The sequence below is a fragment of the Dasypus novemcinctus genome, chromosome 11, assembly GCF_030445035.2.
Source record: "Dasypus novemcinctus isolate mDasNov1 chromosome 11, mDasNov1.1.hap2, whole genome shotgun sequence".
In the NCBI taxonomy this organism is placed as follows: Eukaryota; Metazoa; Chordata; class Mammalia; order Cingulata; family Dasypodidae; genus Dasypus; species Dasypus novemcinctus.
The window spans coordinates 59,664,848-59,690,048 of NC_080683.1; the positions used below are offsets into that span (position 1 = coordinate 59,664,848).

The 25,201-nt window shown below is 39.9% G+C and overlaps 1 pseudogene; it reads right to left on the minus strand.

The window, feature by feature from the left end:
- Nucleotides 1-617: 617 nt before the first annotated feature.
- LOC101436219 (regulator of G-protein signaling 3 pseudogene) lies at nt 618-11,167 on the minus strand (annotated as a pseudogene).
- Nucleotides 11,168-25,201: the final 14,034 nt, after the last annotated feature.

The following is a 25,201-nucleotide window of genomic DNA, read 5'->3' on the forward strand; positions in this document are numbered from 1 at the left end:
CACACCTGTAGCAATTCTAAATAATATTCTCATACAAGACTGTTATTTTCCTTCATTAGCTATCACAGTCTGGAGTCATGTGTGTATAATGTTAATGTATTCAATGGCTCCTTCCATTACTAGGACTGAAATCACAATAAGGGCATAGCCATGTCCACCTAGCTCTCCACAGTACCCCCAGCTCCTACCACAGAGCTGGGAATAAAGTAAATGCCCCATGAATATCCAATGGATGAATGAGAGAAAGAGTGTTTCAGGTGGGTAGAGATGTCTTCTGGCAGCAACATATCATGGAACTGTTGTCCATCAGGGGTGACTTCTCCCAGGGTCTCCTGCTGCCCATACAGCAGGTGCTAGAACCACCCAGAAGTACTTACTTGAAGGGCTAAGTTCTGAGTCTCTCCACTGGGAATTTTCTGGTGTCAGTGTACATTTATCCATGGGACCTCTCACACCACTGAGTCCTCTTGATGCTAGTCCAGACATACCCTTGGGGCCACTCCCTTCAGATAGCTCTGGGCCCACGATCTTGGTCCTCTGTTTTGGGTCCCATTGAGGTACTGGAGGCCCAAGAAAGGGTTAAGTTGCCAAAAGCAAAGTTTTACCTTTAGGTTTGCTCAGCCAATCAGAGTCAGTCTTGCTGAGGTAAAACTTCTATTCTGGGTGGCATTGGTTGAATTGACCAGGCTCCATCTAGTGCTGGAGAGAGCCATTAGGGTGACATTTCCTGCTTCTGGGGGCAAGACTGCCAGTTGTTGTTACTTGGTGATGATCTCCGACAGGCACCAGAACATTCTTCTCTGTTCCTGTAAGGGTACTTCCAAATGAATAAGTACTCTGCCTTCTCTGTTAGATATGGCACACAAAATTTCAGATCTTCAAAAGAACCTTCCCGAAGCTTCACACTCTGAAGGTAGAGGGAGTTCCTCAGAATGTTGCAGAGGCCCAGTTCATCTTCCTTGGAGAAAAGCAACAGGTCTGAGTATGCAAATAGTGTTGCCTCTGCAACCTTGTTTCTCCCCTCATACAGCAGTAGCTCCTCTGATAACAGAAGGGTCTGAACAGGGTTACAGAGATCTAAAGGCTGAAGGAAGATGGGGTACACCAGGACCTTGGCAGTCAGGGTGATGTAGGTGCTGTAGCTTGAGTGCAGGGCATACAGCCTCAATGGGGCAGTTCTGGTAGTTCCCATGGTCCTTCATGGTCTATACTGTCTTCATCAGCCAGTACTTTTTCCCCAGGACTGTGTGGATTTTCTCTTTACTAGGACTGCCTGATTCCTCAGAGATGGAATTCTTCTGGTACAGGCTGCAGCAACTGGCTCCCAGGATCATGGGACCAGGCTAACTTAGTTGGGGTTGGTGGGGGCAGTGGCCTGGGACAGCACGGACAGGGCATGCTGGCTCCCTTGCTTGGCCACCTTGGTGTAGCACTCTCAGCCACTGAGCAGTAGCCCGTCTAAGCTGTTACACACCAGGTGGCAGCTGTGGTATTGCTCAGGTAGGGCTTGAGCCCTATGTGTGTAGTCTTCTCCTGCTTGTTGGGAAGTGACTGGAGATCATGTATTGACTTGCAGGAGGCCCTCAGCAGGACTCCTCTCTGATCTCTGCTTGATCTGGAGGACCAAATGGCACAGGAGCAAGGTTATCTCACTGGGGCAGCTCTGGATCTTGTGTGCCAGCTCCATGCATTTCTGGTGCTCCTTGGGCCTATTGTTCAGCTACAGTACCATATCCAGCTGCTGCAGCCCTGCCACTCCACTGGGCCACTGGAATCCATTGCCAGGACTTGGACCAGAGAATCACAGTAGATGATGAAGCCAAAGCTGTTCTTTCCCCTTAGAATGATGATCTTGGAGTTGCTCCCTATCCTTAGTGTCCCCACCTCCTGACATTCTCAGCAGTGGGTCTCTCAGGAGCTACAGCCTCTGCCTGGCCATCTTCAAGTGCTTGGTCTGGCCCAGCTTCTCCCCCAGAAGGTAGTACCAGACTCTTATCTCCTTGTCTGGAGTCAGGAGGGTCTTCACCCCAAAGCTCATGTAGCCTATGAGTCTGTTTTCTCTGGAGTTGCTTGCCCTGCTCCATACAGTACCCAGAAGTCACTTCTCATCACCTTCCCTTTGGACAAGGAAGAAGTACTCATGGAAAGCTGGATTTCTGCAGTCTGGAAGGGCCCATGTCTTCTGGTGGCAATGGTGATCATCTTCAGGGATAAGAGAAATCTTCACATGGGCACCGCAGAGTCCAGGCTCTCTGCTCATCTGCCCTTTGCTCACTTTGACCTGTACAGTGAGCTCGCAGTGGCTGAGAGACAGCAGAGCTCAGTGGTCAAAAAGAGATGGTTAGTACTACACAACCACCAAGGGAGAAAGGGCAAGAAAGCCCCAAATTAAAGAGAAACTGCACCAAGAATAAGTGAATCTGGAAAGCCAGCTGCCAAGATGCCAACAAAAAATTGCAATCCGCACCAAGAAACAGGAAGATATTTCTCAATTAAAGGAACAAGATAAGCCTCCAGATGACATAGAGGAGGTGAGACAACTAATCATAGATGTTCAAACAAATCTCCTTAATAAATTCAATAAAATGTTTAAAAGAGATTAAGGGTAATAAGAAGACATTGATGAGCACAAAGAAGAATTTGAAAGCATATACAGGAAAATAGCAGACCTTATGAGAATGAAAGTTGCAATAAATGAAAATAAAAATACCCTGGAATCATGTAATAGCAGATTTGAGGAGACAGAAGAAAGGATTGCCAACCTTGAAGAAATGACTTCTGAAAGTGAACATGCAAAAGAACAGATGAAGAAAAGAATGGAAAGAATTGAACAAGGTCTCAGGGAACTAAAGGACAGCAAGAGGCATGCAAACATATGTGTCATAGGTGTCCCAGAAGGAAAAGAGATTGGAAAAGGGACAGAAGGAATATTTGAAGAAATAATGGTAGAAAATTTCCCAACCCTATTGAAGGACTTAGATATTCATGTTCAAGAAGTGCAATGTACTCCCATCCAAATAAATCCTAATAGACCAACTCCAGGACACGTACTAATCAGAATGTCAAATGCCAAAGACAAAGAGAGAATTCTGAGAGCAGCAAGAGAAAAGAAATGCATAATATATAAGGGATACCCAATAAGATTAAGTGCCAATTTCTCATCAGAAGCCATGCAGGCAAGAAGACATATATTTAAAATACTACAAGAGAAAAACTTCCAGCCAAGAATCTTGTATCCAGCAAGTTGCTACAGACTGAACCGAAAAACAGGAGAGAGAGGCTTGAAAGAGAGTCTAGAAAGGAAGATTATATTAATAAGAGTAACTAAAAGTCTCAAAAGAATGGTGAAAATAAAATATGACAGATAACCCAAAAGTCAAAATGGGTGAAATAAGAATTGCCTTTACAATAATAACATTGAATGTTAATGGTATAAACTCCCCATGAATAAGAGAATATGAGCCACCTATATGCTCTCTGCAAGAGACTCACCTTAGACCCAAGGATATCAATTGATGGAAAGTGAAAGGCTGGAAAAAGATATTCCAAGCATTCATTAACAACAAAAAAAGCTGGCGAACTTATATTTATATTAGATGAAATAGACTTTAAAAGGCACTAGTAATGTGCAATCTGAGGATGAAGTTAGGAAAAAATCCCATTTATAATAGCAACTAAAGGAATCAAATATTTAGGAATATACTTAACCAACGATGTAAAGCACTTGTATTCAGAAAGCTACAGCTCATTGTTAAAAGAAATTTAACAAAGACCTAACTAATTGGAAGAACATTCCATGCTCATGGATTGGAAGACTAAATATCATTAAGTTGTCAGTTCTACCCAAATTGATATACAGATTCAATGCTATCCCAATAAAAATTCCACCAGCATTTTTAAAATAAATGGAAAACATGATTAGCAAATTTATTTGGAAGGGTAAGGGGTCCCAAACAGCCAGAAACATCTTAAAAAGGAAAAATGAAATTGGAGGACTCTCACTTCCAGACTTTAAATCATTTTACCTTGCTACAATGGTAAAAACAGCATGGTACTGTCATAAAGACAGACATAGACTAATTGGAACTGAATTGATGGTTAAGAAACAGATAGTCACATCTATGGACAAGTGATATTTGACAAGCCTGTCAAACCCACCCAGCTCGGACAGAACAGTCCACTTAACAAATTGCACTCTCCTCTTGACATAGAGGTGCAATGGACACAACCAATCCAATGTCCACATAGAAGAGGTGGCATTGGATTGGGAAAAGTGGACATGGTGGACGATGGGTATGGGGAAAGGCAGGAAGAGATGAGAGGTAGAGGCGTCTTTGGGACATGGAGCTGCCCTGGATGGTGCTTCAGAGGCAATCACCGGACATTGTAAATCCTCACAGGGCCCACTGGATGGAATGGGGGAGAATACGGGCCATGATGTGGACCATTGACTATGAGGTGCAGAGGTGCCCAAAGATGTACTTACCAAATCCAATGGATGTGTCATGATGATGGGAACGAGTGTTGTTGGGGGGGGAGAGGGGGGGTGGGGGGGTGGGGTTGAATGGGACCTCACATATATATTTTTAATGTAATATTATTACAAAGTCAATTAAAAAAAATAACTAAAAAAACAAACAAACAAACAAAAAAACAAATTGCACTGAGAGAACTTGATATCTATAGCCAAAAAAAGGAAAGAGGACCCCTATCTCCACTTTATACAAAAATTATCTCAAAATGGATTAAAAAAACTAAATATAAAAGCAAGAACCATAAGGTTTCTAGAAGAAAAGGAGATAGGAAGACTGAGATGGACTATTGATGTTTAATGTATGTAAAAGATTTAATTAACTTTATTTAAAAGTGGAAATGTATAGATTTGATGGTGACACATTATAGTTGAGTAACAACTGATTTGTAAATTGGAATGTGGCTGAAAATGGTAGTCTAGGGATGCAAATTGAAAAAAAGCTAGGGAATAATCTAGGGATTCACTGAATAACACACAGTAAGCTCAGAGGTGAATGAGAATTGTGGTTGATGGACAGATGCAAAAGTGTCCTTTGTGAGCTAGAGTAGATGTATGTCACTATTGCAGGATGGTGAGAATGTGAAGAAGCATGGGAAAAATACAACAGGGTAACCTATGGACTGTGGTTATCAGTACTACTGTATTATTCATGCATCTAAGCCAAAGATGTACTCTATTGATAATGGCAGAGTATGGAAAAAGTGTGCCAAATATATGCTATGGGCCTCATAGTAGTCTGATGATATTATCTCATAATCTATAACAAATGTTCCACCATGGTGTGGTGTGTTGATAGAGGGGTGTTGTATAGGAATCCTGTATATGTGCATAATTGTTTTGAAGTATACAATTTCTGTCATAAAAATATATTAAAAAAAAAATAGGATGGGTTGGTGGAAAACACACCAAATGTAAGATAAGGATATAGTTAGTAGTAAGATTTTGATGATATTCTTTCATCATTTGTAACAAATATCTCACAACACTGTAAGGTATTGGTGGTGGGTTGATGTATGGGATCCCTGTATGATATATGCATGTTTGCTTTGTAAGTTCACAACTTTTACTATGAACTTATTGTTTTTGTAGGTTCATATATGTATTATTAAAATAATAGTAATAATAATAATAATAGGGTGGGTTGGGGGATAAATACACCAAATGTAAGATACTTTAGTTGGTTGTAAAATTTTGAGGATGTTCTTTAATCATTAGTTAAAAATGTTTCCCAACAGTGCAAGGTATTATTGATAGTGTGAGGTATGATGTCCCTGTATGATGCTATGTATATTTTTGTTTTGTAAGTACACAACTATTACTATACACTTATTCTTTATGTGTGATATACTTCAATAAATTTTTTTTAAGATTTATTTTTTATTTGTTTCTCTCCCCTTCCCCCTCCCCCTGCCTCGGTTGTCTGTTTTCTGTGTCCATTTCCTGTGTGTTCTTTTGTTCGCTTCTCTTGTTGTCAGCGGCATGGGAATCTGTGTCTCTTTTTGTTGCATCATCTTCCTGCATCAGCTCTCTGTGTGTATGGTGCCATTCTTGGGCAGGCTGAACTTTCTTTCATGCTGGGCAGCTCTCCTTATGGGGTGCACTCCTTGTGTGTGGGGCTCTCCTACGCCGTGGCACCCCTGCGTGGCACAAGGCACTCCTTGCGCGCATCAGCATTGCGCGTGGGCCAGCTCCACACGGGTCAAGGAGGTCTGGGGTTTGAACCGCATTCCTCCCATATATTAGACGGACACCCTATCCCTTGGGCCACGTCTACTTCCCTTCAATAAATTTTAAAAACATTAAAAAAAAATAAAATAAAATGAGATGGCTGGACCTGAGGGTGAGACCCAGCCTCTGCAGCTTCATAGCCATGTAAGCTAGGACAGGTCACTTCACCTTGCTGAGATAGTTTGTCACTTTTTCATGGATGAGTGATAATGCCATCCATGTGGAACAGAACTCAGGTCTAGGAATCAGTCAACAGGTTCAATTGACAGTCTCTGAGTTGGAAGAAACTTTGGAAGCTGCCTAGTTCAGCTTCTGACACCTCTAACCATGGTTCTCTAGTCCAGCTTGTACCCCCCTGGTGATGGGGAGCTCACTAATTTACATGGCAGCCTAGGTTGATGCTGGAGAGCTCTCATTGTTGGGCAGTTGGAAGGGTAGTTTCTTCTAGAGCATAGTGACCCTAGAATGGCAAATTAAAGTTCCTGCACTTTGGTCAGGAAACCTTGGGATGGGTGGTCAACCAAAGCCATTCAGTTGTGACACATAGCTAGTTATGTTCTAGAGAAGCAGTGCCAAAAAAAGGACACTAGATGAATCAGAATTTGGAAGAAAGCAAAAGAGGAGAGACTAGCTGAGGGAGGGGAGATCTTTCAAAGTCACCGTTATCCCCCAATCCATTCACACAATCCTGATCTTCCTAGTGAAAGCTAAGGAAGCTTTCTGAGACCTTGGCATAGAGTCCTGCTACTCAATATGTGGTCTACGAACCAGAAACATCTAGAAGCTAGTTAAAAATTCAGAATCTCAGACCCTACCCCAGTCCTAGAGGAGCAGAATCTACAATGGAAGAAGATCTCCTGGGACTTTTAGGTATGATAAAGTTTGGGGAGCCCTGAGTAGCAGCAGGAGAGTCTCTAAAGATGCATGCAAGCTTGGAGAAGGCCTTCCCGAACAAGAAACAGAATGCAGAGGCCACAGGGAAAAGATCAATTTGACTCCATATTTTTTAGATGTCTGTTACAATTAAGGATATCATAAAGTTATGAGAAAATAATAGAAAAAGTGGCAAAGGACATGAACTGGTAATTCAGGGAAGACAAAAGGGCCAATACACATATGACGAGAAATTCAACCACATAGAAACCAGGGGCATGCAAATTTAAATAGTTCAACACCATTTTCCACCAACTGGATTGGCAAGTAATTGAAAAGATGGTTAAAGTTGAGGTAAAGGAGTAGGAAAACAGGTGCTCTTAGACCCTCTTGGAGGGAGTGTGAATGGAGGGTATTTTCTGGCAGTATCTACTAAAATTTAAATTACCCTTCAACCTGAAATCCTCCTGCCAAGTAACTGTCATGGGCAAAAACTCACCATATGTACTCAAAGCCTGGCACTACAGCAGGGGTTCTTAACTTTTTTGTTCCATAGACCCCTTTGCCAGTCAGGTGAAAACTATGGACCCCTTACTAAGTCTACACTATATTGTGTATTATTTAATAACTATATCACACGCATACCAACACATCCTCACAAGAATAATGTTTTCTTGAATTTCAATTTAAGCTTATGGACCCCTTGTTAAGAACCCCTGCACTACAACAATGCCTAACATAAGGAAAAATTGGAAACACCTGAAAAGTCCATTGTATGAAAATGATTGGAAACAACCATGCTGTAACTATGCCCATATACACATGTGCACAAGGAAAAAAAGTTCTTAAAGGAGGCTGAGTGAAAACAGTGATCCCCTCTTGGGTACAGATGGGAAGTGGAAGGGACTGGCCAAGAAGAATTTTTATCTATCACTATTGTTGTTTTAACAATACAAATATATAATTAAAATTAAAGAGAAACCAAGGAAAGAAGCAAAGAGGAGAACAGGAGGTTGAGAGGGAAAGAAGGAGGGAGTGAGGAACAGAGGAAAGAGGAAGGGAGAGCATCCTGGCCTGTATAATAGAGGTTTTGGTGAAAGAACAGAGTGCTGGAGCTCCCTATTTCACCATCCTCTCCAGAAAAATCAAAATTAAATATTTTATTGGTCCTATAACTATTAAAGAATATGGATCAGTAGCTGAAAATTGTTCCTGAAGAAAACACCAGGCCTGGATTATTTTACAGACAATTGCTGTAAACAAAACAAAACAAAACAAAACAAAACAAAACAAAACAAAAAAAAAAGAAACAACAAACCTGAAGGAACAATGGCTCTGTGTAAAACAATTTAGGTTTTTTTTTGGTCTCTTTTCACCATTTTATTATTTTTTTAAAGGTACGTGGACCACACAAAATGTTACATTAAAAAAATATAAGAGGTTCCTATATACACTGCTGCCCACACCCCCCCCCCCACTCCTCCCTTATCAACAACTTTCATTAGTGTGATACATTGACTGCATTTGATGAATATATTCTGGAGCCCTGCTACACAGCATGGATTAGAGTTTACATATCCATTCATTCAGTGGGTTATGGCAGGATATATAATATCCTGCATCTGTCCCTGCAATATCATTCAGGGCAACTCAAATTTCCCAAAATGCCCCCATATCACACCTCTTTTTACTTCTCCCTGCCTTCAGCAACTCCTGTGGTCTCTGTCTTCACATCAATGATATAATTTCTTCCATTGCTAGAGTCACAATAGTTCTATAGTAGAATACTAGTAAATTGACTCTAATCAATATTTTATTCTTCCATCCTGAGGACCCTGAGATGGTAAAGCCCACTCCAACTCTAAATTGAGAGGGGACCCAGATCCCACAGGGCTGATGGATGGGATTCTTCTGCTTGCAGTTGTAGACTCTCTTAGTTCCTTGGTGTGGTGGCTGACCATCCTCACCTTGTTAGCTGACCTGGGTAAGTCCAATGAACCAGAGAGTAGGTGTTACAACTCTGCTGAGGCTCAGGGCCCAGATGGCACATGGACAGTCTAGAAATTCAAGTGTGGTGGGCATACACTAACCCCAGCGCCACCACAGGTTCGGTAAAAGTGGCAGAAGAGGCATGTGTAGAGAAGTCACATCTGAGCCCAACACTCAGGAGCACAAATTCCAAAGTAGGGCTCACTGGCAAGGCACTAAACTCCAGAGCCATCTGCCATGACCATAGGTCCTGGGTGTCTCCAGCAATGAATTTTGTAACACACCTATTTACCCAAGTTTACTTGAAAACGGTCACCTTCAATAAGAACCCATAGCACTAAGTGTGATTAATAATTTTAATGTCTTTTCTAGGTGAGGGTTTATGTTCTTTTTTTTTTTTTTGATAGCTGTAGTCTAATGGAAAGTGCTTTTATCTTTTCTTTCTCAAATATTAAAATACTATAAGATTCCCAGCCATTTGGGATTATTATATCCTCTTATTAGATTTTATAACAATTTATTTCATTTCCCCAAATTCTTGTGAATTCAAATCACCTTTTAAAAATAATTCTTGCAAAATCCCTTGAATATGTTGATTTCATTATGAAAGGTCTTCAAATTAGGTTTAGAAACTATAGCCTTATCTTTTAACCTGATCACTAGACTTTTTCGATCCTCCTGTGTTTTTTTTCCCCTCTTGTTGGAACAATCACTTCCATTTTTTAATGCTAAACTTCCAATTTTTGAAATTCTTTGGTTATTCAGATATTATGTACTTCTTATAGTATAAATTTTTTCTTTTTCTTTTTTAAAGTCAACTCTATTTTAATCAAGGTTATACAAGCTAATTGTTCTTTTTTTCCTTTATTTCTCTCCCCTTCCCCCTCCTCCATTGTCTGGCCTCTGTGTCCATTAACTGTGTGTTCTGTGTCTGTTGTATTCTCATTTGGTGGCTCCAGGAACCCATCCTAGGACCTTCCAGAGTGGGAGAGAGGTGATCACTCTCCTGTTCCACCTCAGCTCCCTACTTCACTGTGTCTCATAGTGTTGCATCATCTTGCTGTGTCAGCTCTCTGTGTGGGTGGCACCACTCCTGGGTGGTCTGCTCTCCTGCATGGGGCTGCACTCCTTGCGCAGGAGCCATTTCTTGTGCAGGGTGACACTCCTTGCATGTAACAGCACTCCACATGGGCCAGCTCACACACGGGCCAGGAGGTCCTGGGTATCAAACCCTGGACCTCAAATATGGTAGGTGGAAGTACTATCTGTTGAGCCATATCCACTTCCCAAGGTAATTATTTAAAGAGTCAAGTATTTCTATAGCACTTGGGAGAAATAGCATACCTTTGATACCTTTGAACATTCTACCTCCCTGACTTAAAGGCCTTCTGCCAGAGATATCTACTTTTAATTCCTATGGCTAATTATTTTGGAAATAAGCCTCATAGCTCTAAAAATATACTTATACTGTAACTTCTTGAATTTTCAATTTCAGGCATTATTCATTGACCTCCCGCCATGTCTTCTTCCCTCTCTTCCACTTTTATGGCTTAAAACTTCATTTTGATTGACTACCTTTTTTTTTTTTTATTGACTTTGTAATAATATTACATTAAAAATATATATGTGAGGTCCCATTCAACCCCACCCCCCCACCCCCCCTCCCCCCCCCAACAACACTCGTTCCCATCATCATGACACATCCATTGGATTTGGTAAGTACATCTTTTGGCACCTCTGCATCTCATAGACAATGGTCCACATCATGGCCCATACTCTCCTCCATTCCATCCAGTGGGCCCTGTGAGGATTTACAATGTCCGGTGATTACCTCTGAAGAACCATCCAGGTCAGCTCCATGTCCCAAAGACGCCTCCACCTCTCATCTCTTCCTGCCTTTCCCCATACCCATCGTCCACCATGTCCACTTTTCCCAATCCAATGCCACCTCTTCTATGTGGACATTGGATTGGTTGTTGATTGACTACCTTCTTTAGTAGTTTTGAGGGTAGATGGACAGTAAGATTTTTTGAGATCTTCCATGTCGGAAAAATGTTTCTATTTAAAACTTTTTTTTTTTTTTACTATTTTTATAGGTATAGAATTTCATGCTGAGTATAATATTTTCTCAGAATTTTCTCAAATCTTTTTTCTCCCTGCTCTTTAGTTTGGATAATTTCTATTGACCAGTTTCTAAGTTCACTGAGCCTTTCTTTTGCAGAGTTCAATTTTCTTTTAAACTCATCCTATGAAGTTTTTATTTTAGTTATTGTATTTTAGATTTTTTAAATTCTGGAAATTCCAATTGATTCTTTTTTAGAGTTTTCTTATCTCTCAACATTACTCACCTATTGTATACATTCTTTCATGGAAATTCTTTTAAAATATTTATAAAGTTATGTTAATGTCCTATCTGTTGGTTTCTTTCTATTGATGTTACATTATATTATTGCATTGCCCATTAACTTGTTTTTATATCAAATATTGAGTATGATTCAGTATAGAGACTTGTCTTCTGAAAAGTGGTGGCTGATTACCTTGATTGTATGGATGCTTGGTTCTAAGCATTATTGGGGTACATTAATTTTGGTTTTGTCTTTAGTCCAAAGACTCAGCTCATAGTTCTAAGATAGGGCCCTTAATTGTAAGATATGGCCCTTCTGGTGTTTCCGTAAAAGTCAGAGTCTCAAGATTTAATGCCGTATTCATGGTATGAGATAGCTGCAGAAATATCTTTTCAGTTCTTATCCCTCCAGCTGCTGTTTTCCACTGGGTTCCTTGGAGTCATGTTCATGCATTTTAGCATAGAACTCAGGCAACAATGTAAGGAACATTTACATATTGATTTTGGGATTCCCCACTCTGTAGCTTTCTACTTTCTGGGATTCCCTTTCACCCAATTTCCTCCCACTTTGGCAGCTCCAAAATTTGACTATTGGCTTCCAAGGGACTTCTGCTTTCTGTTTGGGCTCTGTTCCTATGCATATGGGAAGTACTGGCAGTGGAAACTGGATGCACTGTCAATGAAAAAGTCTGCTAAGTGTGGGTCTAATTAGTGTGGTTCCCTTCTTTCAAGGTTCATATCTACTCATTCCTGTCTGTTTTTCATTGCTTTCTGGTGTCTCCAGACAATTGTTTTTATAATTTGTCCAGAGTGTATAATTGTTTCTTTTTTTTAAAAGATTTATTTATTTATTTATTTCCCCTTCCCCCCCTACCCCGGTTGTCTGTTCTCTGTGTTTGTTTGCTCTGTCCTCTTTGTCTGCTTCTGTTGTTGTCAGTGGTACGGGAATCTGTGTTTCTTTTCCTTGCATCATCTTGTTGTGTCAGTTCTCCGTGTGTGGTGCCCTTCTTGGGCAGGCTGCACTTTCTTTTGTGCTGGGCAGCTCTCCTTATGGGGTGCACTCCTTGCGCATGGGTTTCCCCTACGCGGGGGACACCCCTGCATGGCAGGGCACTCCTTACATGCATCAGCACTGCACGTGGGCCAGCTCCACACGGGTCAAGGAGGCCCGGGGTTTGAACCTCGGACCTCCTGTATGGTAGATGGATGCCCTAACCACTGGGCCAACTCCGCCGCCTATAATTGTTATTGACAGCAGGCTGTGCCAGATATAATCTACATTGCTATTACCAAAAGTTAATGGAGGTTTTGGAATAAATGAAGTGGATTAATTCTCAGAACAGGAATTAACTTAACATTGATCATTCTTGCTGCCATTTTTCTTAGGTCTTTTCACCTTCTCCCTTCTAACCTGTTCTCTTCTTCCAATCCAGAGAGAAATCTGCCCCCTACTTTTTCCCCTGTAAATCTGAAATTTCCGTTACTTTATTATTTAGTTGTTGGCTCTGGAAAACAGGACATAGAATTTAGCTCTAATTATGAAAAGCTTTTCATGAGTTTTTGGCAAATAGTGTTTTATTGAAAAATTTGGAAGTTATAGGGAGCTGTGTTTTTCTTCAATGCACAATATTTCCATTAAAAACATCCACATGTAATGTTTGTACCATCCAAAGCATCTTTGCCTTGTTTTGATACTTTCTCTTTCTTTGAATCCTTTGCCATTAGGAAGACTGTCTTCTTCCTCTTGGAGGTCTCCTCTCCTCCTTTTTACTTCCCTCTTCCTTTTGGAGCAGATTGGTAAGCTCCCTTTGATTATTTGAGGATTCCTTCAAGTTCTTCCCATTAGTACCCAGTGCCTCAAGACATTTCTTCTGAACAAATAAGGTGTTCATCGAAATAGGAATTGTGGTGAATTTATATTTCTCTGACTTGTCACACCACAATTTGTTACCTTTCTTTCAATTTTCACTTTCCCAGATTATCCTGGGCCTTTTTATTTTTTAAATAATGAATAAAAGTGACCCATAATTTTTTCTAAAGAAAATATATTTTTGCTACTTAGGATATTCAGTGAATTGATTTTGGTGAATTATCCTAGAGCAATTGATTACCTCAAGATCCCTATTAGTCCTGAATTATATTATTCTATGACCCAATAATATGAAATAGAAGTAAGTAGGTATCATTCCATTCTTGGGCCTATGTAACTGTGTATTGGGAAAAAATTTAGTGAGTATTCTTCAAACCTAAAAATGAAATTATCATGCAGGAAGCTTTGTTAATCAACACACCAATGCCTTACTAGTCAGCATTTTTCATATTTCTGAGGAATGGTGAGAATTAGAACAGTGGGCACATCAGGCATGTTTTGTAACAAATTAGAACAGAGAGGGTACATTCCAGGGACTGTTGTGTTCCTCCCTGGGAAGACTGGTCACTTTCTCAGGAATTGATGCATAAACCTTGGAATGTATTGCCCAGGGAGTGTGGTATTCCCTCCTGAGGAGGCTGGCCACTTCCTCGGGAACTGATGCACTACTTACAAGTTGGCATCTATAGTATTGAGTTCATTGAATATGAGTGCAATAAAAGGGACAGTCTCTGATTAGGCCAGTTGAAGTCCCACCCTGGGGAGGGTGCTCTGCACAGGTGTTGCTTTCAATCAAGACTCTGGTGTCAGCTGCTAATTCGGGGCTTCTCAGCCATGAGCTAGATGTTGTTGAGTTTGTATGTAAGACTGTTCTATTTTTCTGTTATTTTGTGACTCTGATCAATATTGATTTAATCTTTTCACTGATTATAGTATTCTTGTTTCTCAGTCTAATTGTCAGGATAGACTTATTAAACTAGATATGCAGATATATTAATTATTATTATTTATTTATTAAATTGTCCTTTTTAAAAAGATACATAGATCACAAAAATGTTACATTAAAAAATATAAGAGGTCCCCATATACCCCACCCGCCATCCCCACTCCTCCCACTTCAACAAGCTGTTTCATGATTGTGACACATTCATGGCATTTGATGAATACATTTTGGAGCATTGCTGCATTGCATGGATTATAGTTTACATTGTAGTTTACACTCTCCCCCAGTCCATTCAGTGGGTTATGGCAGGATATATAAAGCCTACCATCTGTCCCTGCAATATTATTTAGTACAACTCCAAGTCTGAAAATGCCCTCACAACTCATCAGTGTGTCCCCCGGTTTGGTGAGTTTGTGAATGTATGTATGCATATCATGAGGGATTAGGATATAGCAGTTGGACCTTGTTATAGACAATACTTCACTTATTTTGTATTCTTTCAATTAACAAAGGTTCACTAACTAACTAACTAACTAACTATATATATACATGTGTATATATATATATAAAACTGTATATATATATATATATATATATATATATATAACTGTATATATACATGTATATATATATATTTCTTTTTTTGCATTCAGTTGAGACTCTGGCCAGAGGTGGGCCAGGTACGTTGGTGTGTGCCCTGGTTTGGTGAGCTTATATCTATAGTATATATATCGTAAAGGATTACGATGCAGCAGTTGGACCCGTTTGTAGACAATCCTTTGCCTATTTTATATTCTCCCAATTATTAACAAAAGTTTAATAAAACAAATAAATATAAAGTTTAATAAAATAAATAAATATATGTCTGTATATTTCTTTCTTATGCTTGAGTTAATTCTTTTATTTTATTTTATTTATTCATTTTTTAAAAAATATTACATTAAAAAAATATGAGGTCCCCATTCACTCCCACCACCCCCACCCCACCATTCCCCCCACAGTAACACTCTCCCCCATCATCATGACACATCCATTGCATCTGGTGAGTACATCACTGGGCATTGCTGCACCCCATGGTCAATGGTCTACACAATAGCCCACACTCTCCCACATTCCATTCAGTAGGCCATGGGAGGACATACAATGTCTGGCAATTGTCCCTGCAGCACCACCCAGGACAACTCCACGTCCCAAAAATGCCTCCACATCTCATCTCTTCCTCCCATTCCCCCCACACAGCAGCCACCAAGGCCACTTTTTCCACATCAATGCCACATTTTCTCGATTATTAACCACAATAGTTCATGAATAGAATATCATTAAGTCCACTCTAATCCTTACGGTATTCCTCCTTCCTGTGGACCTTGGCTTAGTTGTGTCCATTCCACATCTATGTCAAGAGAGGGCTTAGATTCCACATGGATACTGGATGCAATCCTCCTGCTTTCAGTTGTAGGCACTCTAGGTTCCATGGTGTGGTGGTTGACCTTCTTCAACTCCATGTTAGCTGAGTGGGGTAAGTCCAATAAACCAGAGTGTAGAAGCTGAAGTCTTTTGAGGCTCAGGGCCTGGCTATCATATTGTCAGTCCAGAGATTCAGATCCCCTAGATTTATCTTAAACCCCAGCACCAATTACAATTCCAGTAAAGTAGCATGAAAGGCTTGTGAAAAGAGAGCACATCTGAGTCCAGCTCCATCACGCAGAAACACCAGCTCCAAAGAAGGGCCAACTGACATGGCAGTGAACTCCATCTGCCATGACCATAAAACCTGTGGGTCTCTTTAGCCTTCAAAAGAACCAATACCTGGGGTTGTATCTACTTTATCTGTCTCTGAGAGTCTGCTCAGGTGTGCATAAGGGCAATCCTTCTGACAACCTACAGACTCTTTTTTAGAGACTCATAGCCATATAAACTCATTTGTCCTTTCCATTTCCCCCTTACTTTAGGTCAAACAGCATTTTTAACTCCTGTTATTATATGTAGACAGGGATATTCTGCTGGTCCACGTTGAACCTTTAATTCAAGGTCATTTTCTTGTTACATCATCAGCTGGTACTTGGTAGTGATCCCTCGGTGCCAGGGAGGCTCATCCCCGGGTGTCATGTATGCTGGGGGGAAGGCAGTGCATTTACATGCTGAGTTTGACTTTGAGACTGGCCACATTTGAGTAACACGGAGGCTGTCAGGAGGGAACTCTTAGGCACAGTGCTACTCTAGGCCTTGTTCTTATTTCAGGTGTATAGACTCACAAGCATAGTCATTAGTATCAGGGGCTCACTGTTGGACCCTCATTCCTTCCTGGCCCTTGCCGTTGCACCCGGGGGACTGCCGCTGCTCCCCTAGGAACCACAACAGAACCCCCCCTGGCCAGGAACCCAGTAACCCCCCAGCTGTTGTTTTTAATTGTTTCCACTATGAGTATATCCAAACATTTCCAAGCACCCTGGACACATGCCCTGTATAACTCCCTGTCAACCATACGTCCCCTGTCAATAACATCCCATACCAGTATTCCTCCACTGCCATTGTTGAACCACTCTGTGATCCAAAACTTCCTGAAAAGTGAAGCCCAATATAATGCCATGTTCCCTTAATAGTAAAATGGAATATAGCGAAGAGTTTAAAGGTTAGATATAGAATACATATTGATTTGGAAAAATTGTACATCCTATCTTTTTCTTTGCTTTTTTTCATAATTATTGATCTTCTCTTCACAAGAGCCATAGATCACAGTAATTCATATAAACAATATACAGTACTCCCACATAGCCAATATAAAACCTTTTCCCTTCCACAGCGATAATCTTTTAACTTATTCATATCATATTTACTGAAACTGATGTACAGATATTGAGATAATAGCTTTCAAACAAGGTAACATTTGTATTTACATTGTGGTTTATACTTTAGGCTATACAGTTTTCTAAATTTTTAGTTATCCTATGTTTTACATTATGGTTTACATTATTAGTCTGTTGTCCCCTATATGTTTTTGGTGTAATGTTACATGTTGTATATCCATCCTTGTGTACTCTTGTGAAACACTTCTATTGCCCTCACAGTTACATTGGTTCGATATATTCAATATCTATTTCCCCCTCCCCTTGGGGCCCACAGTGACAGTCAATCTTCATTTCTTGAGGAGCCATGTTCAGAGATACTTGCAACAGTGTTGAGGGCTTGACTTGCTCAACTGCCCTAATGCCCTGGGAGCCACCATTTCTCTTGGGAGATACAGTTCCCTCTATTTGATGGCATTAGTCCTCCCCAGCTTGTGAGTCTACCTTCACTCTCATTATATGGGTCTTTACCCAATGGTATAACCCACGCTGGCAAAATGAGCATTCAGATATTCCCTAGGAGTCTGTCCTGTGTCAGATTATCCCCTTTGAGTATCTTAAACAGGTAACTTTCCTAATTATATTTTGAAAAGGTTTTCTCAGCATTATACTCTCAACCAACACCTGACAATCTCCTATGTTCATGTGTTGCCTCACCCTCCCCCCAATTTCTTGGGCAATATTACCCATCCGCCCATCCCTAGCCCCCTCAAATCCCCAAAGCCCGACCCAAAGATAACCCTATGCCCCCATTTTATCCCTTCCTTGTACACATACTTACCTCCAGCTTATCATAGATTTCACCCTTGTAGATGTCAGCTTACATCCTTCCTCTACCCCCTGATTTGCTGTAAGCCTATCTTCCAGTCCTAGCTCTCTAAGGCAGCTTGGTTTATTTATTTCATATCATTGAGGTCATGTAGTATTTGTCCTTCAATGCCTGGGTTGCTTCACTCAACATAAGGTTCTCAAGATTCATCCATGTTATCACATGTGTTTGTAGTGTATTTGTTCTTAAAGCCGAGTAGTATTCCATTGTATGTATATACCACATTTTATTGATCCACTCATCTGTTGACGGGCATTAGGGTTGATTCTAACTTTTGGCGATAGTGAACAATGCTGCTATGAACATTGGTGTGCATATATCGGTTTGTGTCCTTGTTTTCAGTTCTGCTGGGTATATACCCAGCAGTGGAATTGCTGGGTCATATGGCAAATCTATGGTTAGTTTTTTGAGAAACAGCCAAAGTGTCCTCCAGAATGGTTGGATCCTTCTGCATTCCCACCAGCAGTGGATGAGTGTTCCCATTTCTTCACATCCTCTCCAGCATTTGTATTCTTGTTTATTTCACAGCTGCCAATCTTATGGGAGTAAGATGGTATCTCTTTGTAGTTTTGATTTGCATTTCCCTGATAGCTAAAGACTTGGAGCATTTTTTCATGTGCTTTTTAGCCATTTGTACTTCTTCTTTGGAGAAGTGTCTGTTTAAATCTTTTCCCATTTTTCAAATGGGCTGTTTATCTTTTTATTATCAAGATATAGGAGTTCTTTATATATGCAAGTTATAAGTCTCTTATCAGATATATGGTTGCCAAATATTTTCTCCTATTGTGTGGGTTCCCTTTTTACTTTCTTGACAAACTCCTTTGAGGTGCAAAAGGCTTTAATTTTGAGGAAGTCCCATTTATCTATTTGTTCTTTTGCTGCTTGTGCTTTTGGTGTGATGTTCATGAAGCCATTTCCTATTACAAGGTCTTGTAGATATTCCCCTACATTGCTTTCCATGGTCTTTATGGTTTTGGCTCTTATATTTAGGTCTTTGATCCATCTTGAGTTGATCTTTGTATAAGGTGTGAGATGGTAATCCTCTTTCATTCTTCTACATATGGCTATCCAGTTCTCCAGGCACCATTTGTTGAATAGGCCATTCTCTCTCAGTTGAGAGGGTTTGACGGCTTTATCAAATATTATATGGCTGTATATATGAGGTTCTATATCAGAACTTTCAATTCAATTCCATTGGTCTTTGTGTCTCTCCTTATGCCAATACCATGCTGTTTTCACTTTGTAGCTTTGTAGTATGTTTTGAAGTCAGGTAGTGTGATTCCTCCAGTTTCATTTTTCTTTTTCAATATGTCTTTGGCTATTTGGGGTCTCTTTCCTTTCCAAATAAATTTCATAGTTAGTTTTTCTAGTTCCTTAAAGAAGGCTGTTTTGATTTTTATTGGGATTGCATTGAATGTGTAGATCAGTTTTGGTAGGATAGACATCTTAATAATATTTAGTCTTCCTATCCATGAACAGGGAATATTCTTCCATTTATTTAGGTCTTCTTTGATTTCCTTGAACAGTCTTGTATTGTTCTCGGTGTATAAGTTTTTTACATCTTTAGTTAAATTTATTCCATAAATATTTGATTTTTTAATTTACTATTGTGAATGGTATTTGTTTCTTGATTTCCTCCTGAGTTTGCTCATTATTGGTGTACAGAAATGCTACTGATTTTTGCGCATTGATCTTATAACCTGCAACTTTACTAAATTCATTTATGAGTTCTAGAAGCTTTGCTGTAGACCTCTCAGGGTTTTCTATGTATAGGATCATGTCATCTGCAAATAATGAAATTTTGACTTCTTCCTTTCCAATTTGAATGTCTTTCATATTTGGTTCTTGCCTCAGTGCTTGAGCAAGTACTTCTAAGACAATGTTAAAAAGAAGGGGAGAGAGTGGGCATCATTGTCTTGTTCCTGACTTTAGAGGGAAGGATTTTAGGATTTCTCCATTGTAAATGATGTTGGCTGTGGGTTTTTCATATATACTCTTTATCACGTTCAAAAAATTTACTTGTATTCCGATATTTTGGAGTGTTTTTATCAAGGGTGCTGTATTTTGTCAAATGCTTTTTCTGCATATATAGATGTAATCATGTGATTTTTTTTCCTTCAGTCTGTTTATATGGTGTATTACATTGATTGATTTTCTTATGTTGAACCATCCTTGCATACCTGGAATGAATCCCACTTGGTCATGGTGTAGAATTCATTTAATGTGTTGTTGAATATGATTAGCAAGTATTTTGTTAAGTATTTTTGCGTCTAGGTTCATTAGAGAAATTGGTCTGTAATTTTCCTTTCTTGTGGTGTCTTTGTTTGGCTTTGGTACTAGGGTAATGTTGGCATCATAGAAGGAGTTAGGCAATGTTCCTTCTGTTTCGATTTTTTGGAAGATTTTCAGCAGGATTGGTGTTAGTTCTTTTCGGAATGTTTTGTAGAATTCACCTGTGAAGTCGTCTGGCCCTGAGCTCTTCTTATTTGGGAGATTTTTAATGACTGATTCTATCTCTTTACTTGTGCTTGGTTTGTTGAGATCATCAATTTGTTCTTTCATCAATATAGGCAGCATATGTGTTTCTAGGAATTTGTCCATTTCCTCTGAATTATCATTTTTGTTGGGATATAGTTTTTCAAAGTATTCTCTTATGATAGTCTTTATTTCTGTGGGGTCAGTGGTGATATCTCCTTATTCATTTCTTATTTTGTGTATTCACATCTTCTCTCTTTTTTTCTTTGTTAGTCTTGCTAAAGGTTTGTCAATTTTGTTGATCTTCTCAAAAAACCAGCTTTTGGTCTTGTTTATCTTTTCAAGTGCTTTCTTATTTTCTATTTCATTTATTTCTGCTCTTATCTTTGTTATTTCTTTCTTTCTTCTTCCTGTGGGATTACTTTGTTGTTTTTTTCCTAATTCCTCCAAATGTGCAGTTAGTTCTTCAATTTTTGTTCTTTCTTCTTTTTTGATGTATGAACTTATGGCTATAAATTTCCCTCTCAGTACTGCTTTTGCTGCATCCCATAAATTTTGGTATGTTGTGTTATCATTATCATTTGTTTCAAGGTAGTTATTGATTTCTTTTGAGATTTCCTCTTTGACCCACTGTTTTTCTAAGAGTGTGCTGTTTAATTTCCATATCTTGGTGTAAGATCTGGGCCTCTGGCCCTTGCAGATTTCCAGCTTCACTCCACTGTGGTCAGAGATATTATTTTGTATGATTTTGATCTTTCTGAATTCATTAAGCCTCTCCTTGTGGCCCAGCATATGGTCTATCTTGGAGAATGATCCATGTGCACTTGAGAAAAATGTATATCCTGCTGTGTTTGGATGTAATGATCTGTATATGTCTATTAGATCCAGTTCCTTTAATATACTGTTCAAGTATTTTGTTTCTTTCGTGATTCTCTTTTGAGATGTTCTGTCCAGAGTTGATAGTGGTGTATTAAAATCCCCCACTATAATTGTAGATGCATCTATTCTTTCACTTAGTTTTTCTAGTGTTTGCCTCATGCATTTATAGGCACCCTTGTTAGGAGCATAAATATTTATGATTGTTCATTCTTCTTGACAGATTGTCCCTTTCACTAATATGTAGTATCCTTCTTTGTCTCTCACAATTGTTTCGCATTTAAAGTCTATTTTGTCTGATATTAATATAGCTACTCCTGCCTTTCTTTGGTTATTGTTTGCTTGTAAGATTGTTTTCCAACCATTCACTTTCAACCTCCATGAATCTCTGGGTCTAAGATGTGTTTCTTGCAGACAGCATGTAGATGGGTCATATTTCCTTATCCAATGTCCCAGTCTGAATCTTTAGATAGGTGAGTTTAATCTGTTGACATTCAGTGTTATTACTTTCAAGGAATTATTTATGTTAACCATATTTTGATTGGACTTGTGTTTATCATATTTTGTTTTTTTTTTCCTTCTCTTTTTGTGTTTTTTGTTGCTCTTACACTCTCCTCCAACTCTGCCTGTCCTGTTTTTTTCCTTTCTTACTGCAGAACTCCCTTTAGAATTTCTTGAAGGTGAGGTTTCTTGTTGGCATACTCTTTCAATTTCTGTTTATCTGTGAATATTTTGAACTCTCCATCATTTTTAATGCTAGTTTAGCTGGATAGAGTATTCTTGGTTGGAAATTTTTTTCCTTTAGTACCTTGACTATATCCTACCACTGCCTTCTTGCCTCCTTGGTTTCAGATGAGAAATCGGCACTTAATCTTATGGAACTTCCCTTGTATGTGATGGTTTTCTTTACTCTTGCTGCTTTTAGAATTTTCTCTTTGTCTTGAGCATTGGATAATTTGACAAGTATATGTCTTGGGGTGGGCCTGTTGGTGTTTATGATGTTTCGGGTGCGTTGTGCTTCTTGGATATGTACATCTGTCTCTTTCAGTAGATTTGGGAAGTTTTCAGCCATTATTTCCTGCAACACCCCTTCTGACCCCTTTCCTTTCTCTCCTCCTTCTGGGATGCCTATAATACGTATGTTTGTGCGTTTTGCACTGTCATTCAGGTCCCTAAGTCCTAGCTGGAGGTTTTCTATTTTTCTATTGATCAATTCTACTATCTCTTTGATTTCCGATGTACTGTCTTCCACATCGCTAATTCTTCCCTCTACCTCTTCTAATCTGCTGCTATTTGCTGCGATTGTGTTTTTGATTTCTTGAACTGTGGTGTTCATTCCCATTATATCTGTTATCTTTTTGCATATGTCTGCAATTTCCTCTCCAATTGTTGTCTTCATATTGTTAACCTCTTCCTTTACTTCATTAAATTTGTCTCCGATATATGTTTTGAGATCTTTAATTACTTGTGCAAAGTCTGCTCCCCTTCCTGGTTTTTAGTTTGTTCATTGGATTCAGCCATGTTTTCCTGATTACTGGTTTGGTTTGTAGTTTTTTGTTGCTGTCTGGTCATCATTTTATCTTGACAGGTTTAATCAGTCCTTTAGCTTCTTTTCTAGTCTTGGGGATTAATTTGCTGTTGTTTTTGCATAAGCATTATATCTTCTCTTTGTCACTTTGTTCTTCTTATTCTAATTTCTTATTGCTGGCTGAGTTCACTTTGAAGGAAAGTATTAGGGTCAGGGAAAGGCAATTGTGTAAGAAAGGAAAATGTGTAAAGTAGTATTGGTAATAAATGTTAACAGAGCAACAATATGAGATCTGGGAGGATGGATATTAGATTCATGTAAGTTGTGTAGAGTTATAGCAGTAAGTAGAGTATGTATAATGAGGAAGTCGACTGAATATGGGAGGAATATGGTATGTATTAAAAAGTTAGTGTTTTTGTGATAGAGGGAAAGAGAAAAGAAAGACAACAGTTTCAAAAGTGGATAAAAGAAAACAAAACAAAGGTATTAGAAATTAAAAGTTAGACAATTTGGGGATCAAAGAAAGGGAGGTGGAATATAGGAGAGACAGTAGATGATGGAGGATATCAAGATGTGGGGGAAAGAGGATAGTGTAGGTAGCCAAAATCAATTCACACAGAAATGAGGCAATGGAGGATGAGGTAACCCAGCAAATGTGAGGTGTTCCCTGCAGCACCTATTGTATAATTAAGATATAAAATAAGAAGAAAATGAGGGACAAGAGAGAAAATAAAGAGAAGAAAGAAAGAAAGAAAAAGGGGGAGTGGGTAAAGAAAAGGGAGGGGAACAAGTACAGAAAAGAAAAGAAGATATAGAACAGCAACAGCAACAACAAAAAAACCCTAAATAAATGAAAAAAAAAAAAAAGACCTTGGGGATACAATGGGAGAAAAGACTAGGAGATAATGCAATATTAGCCACCAGGACAATAAAAACACACACACACACACACACACACACAAACCTTTAGGGCTAGGACAATCAAGGATCTCAGATGGACCTCAGGGCGTATTGGATTCAGGGATGGATCCTGATATTGCAGACTCCAGAGGTGTGAGTCTCTGGGGTGTGGGCCACAGGGTTTAGAGGACACAGACCTGGCAACCTCAAATCCGGTTAACAGGGAGCCTGGGAGCACCGCAGTGCAACACAGCCTTCAGGGATCCCCGCACCTGGGTGCCAGCCCTATGCGGGAGGTCATATCCGCAAACACTGACCTATGTGTCAGAAATCCGCAATTCCCCCTCTCACTAGGGTCTCTTCTGTGGCTGTATCACCAATTTGACTTCAGGACACCTCCCGCCCTGCAAGCCCCCAAAACAGCCAGTTGGGGGTGCCTCTATATTGCAGCCAATTTAAGGATGCTGCAGATCAGCAACCAGGCCTAGGGGGCGGGGCTCTAGCCAGAAGTGCTGATATTAGTGTCAGAAACCGAAAATCCCATGCCTCGCAAAAGATTCCCCTAGTCGGCTTCCAGATGCCTCCCACCCTGCAAGCCCCTGAAACAGCCTCCTGGTGACGTCTCTTTATCGCGAGTGATTTAAGGCCACTGCTGATCGGCAGCCAGGCCTAGGGGGCAGGGCTCTAGCTGGAAGTGCTATTATTCATGTCAGAAATCAATAATTCCCCGCCTCACAAAAAACTCCTTCTGTCTCACCAAATCGGTTTCCGAAGGCCTCCTGCCCTGCAAGCCTCTGAATAGCCTGCTCAGGGCTTATAAATTCCCCAGCACCGCAGAGCCTCCAGGAATTGCCGCTGCGTCACCAGTGCCTCGGTGCCGCCTGCCCCAGGGGGGAGTGTCCTGCGCACAGCCCCTAACTCCGTGTAAGAGAGCCTCAATTTTATCTTTTACACGAATCTTCTCTGTTACCTTCCCACCAAATCAGTGTCCAGACACCTCCTGCCCTGCAAAATCCTGAAACGGCCTAGTCCTGAAGAATTTTTAACGCTGCCCAGCCACTTCTTTGCAGGAGAAACTATAAGGTGCACTCACTCAACTGCTTGAGTTAATTGAGTTATTATCAATCTCTCTCTCTATATATGTGTATTTATATATATATATACACACACACATATAGCAAAGCAATAGCAAAGCATTTTATCTAGCAGAACAAACTGTTAAATACTAGGCCACAAAATATAATATTATCTTCTCCAATGACCTTGTTGGGACCAGAGATTGATTGTATTGCCTTATTTTCCCCAGTTCATTCTGGTATATGGTCACATCAGTGGATCATGATTGCTCCATCTCTCTATATAATAATAAGACAAACTACATGCAGAGTGGGATCACAGAGTCCATGCTTTGATGGGAAATCTTTGCCTTGGCTATCAATGACCAGTAATGAGGGAAGAGGAGCAGCCAG